Consider the following 1516-nt stretch of genomic DNA (forward strand, 5'->3'; position numbering starts at 1 on the left):
AGCATGAGATGCTAAGACAAATCAGAAGCAAAGAACATCGAGTGGAGAGAAGAGGAGGTGGGTGGAGACTCTATTCATCAAAAATAGCAATGTCATGAAAGAAAAAACAAACTTGCAGAAATGTGTCCAGATTAAAGGAGATTAGAGCAACATAACAATTATAGTTTTTCCTGATCCCAGCCTGGGTCCTGTAAATCACCAGGAAGGGAAGGCTATGAAGGACACTAGTTGAGTAACTAGACCAACATTGGAATATGGAGATTCGGTTGGATTAAATCACTGTATCAATATTAAGTTGAAGACAGTCCTTACTGCAGTTATGTGTAAGATCATCCTTCTTAGAAAATACTCACAAAGGTATTTCAGGCCCATCAACAATGGAACATGCAAGTGGTTTAGAAAAATATGGATATCTATAATGACCAAGAGAGGACATGCAGGGGTGAATGAGTTGTAGTGGTGAAAACTGGATGGATCTGGGTAAAGGTTTTGTAAAAATCGTACTCTTGAAGCTTATAGGTTACTTTGAATTTCTTTGTTTGATTTTTCTGTCTCGAGACAAGGTCTCACAGGGTAGCTCAGGTTGCCTCTGAACTCTTAGACCCTCTTCTCTCTCTCTCTCTCTCTCTCTCTCTCTCTCTCTCTCTCTCTCTCTCTCTCTCTTTTTGTTGTTGTTGTTGTTGGTGGTGGTGGTGTTGGAGTGCGACACCACCCAGCTGTCTGTCTGTTTTGCAGTCTGATCAGGAATGCCCCAGAATCATTTTGTAGAGCAGGGGTCACTGTGGAAGTTAGGAAGAAACTATTTAAAAGGGGCCAAATCTTGTTTCAAAGATTCTGAAAGGGGAAGCTACCAGCTGGAGTAGGTCTGGCTCTGCGATCACAGACTGTATCTGGAAAGTCTGGCTAAGAAGGATCTTGATGCCGACATTGATTTCTGCCATCACCAAGGAAAGTCAAATAGAAACATGTTGTCCAGTCTTTCACACAAATTCCAGGACACCAACCAAGTAGGCAAAGGCGAAAAATCATTACACAAGTTTTGATGGGGAGAAAGAAATCATCGCTGCTCGTTTCCTTAGCTGCACTGAATGAATCTTAACTGGATAAATAAAATGCCCCTCATTCTTGGCAAGCTTCTCAGGAACTGTAAGGAGTCAGACAGAGGTGTTCCGATGAAGAAGCTAGTTGCTAAGCTTCAGGCAGAACCTGAATGCCTGCTTAGGGCGTCCCACAGAAGCATCCCAAAGATAGGCGGACAAGTGCTGCTGCAGGCACAACTTTTGTTGTAGTTACAGGCTTTATTTACAAAATCTATGGAACGTTTGCTTTCTATTCTGTAATATCACCAAGTTTTGGTGGGCTTTTGTTTGTCTGTATGTGGGATGCTGAGGACTTACTTAGCCCAGAGCCTGCCTTTGTGTTACAGGCATCATTGAGCTACACTAACCCCACTTCCAAATAAAAATACTGAATACAATGAATTGCTGTCAGCCAGGCATGCTGGGAGACAGAGTTC

Source organism: Acomys minous (assembly GCF_964271855.1).
Source record: "Acomys minous genome assembly, chromosome: 7".
NCBI classification, from domain to species: Eukaryota; Metazoa; Chordata; class Mammalia; order Rodentia; family Muridae; genus Acomys; species Acomys minous.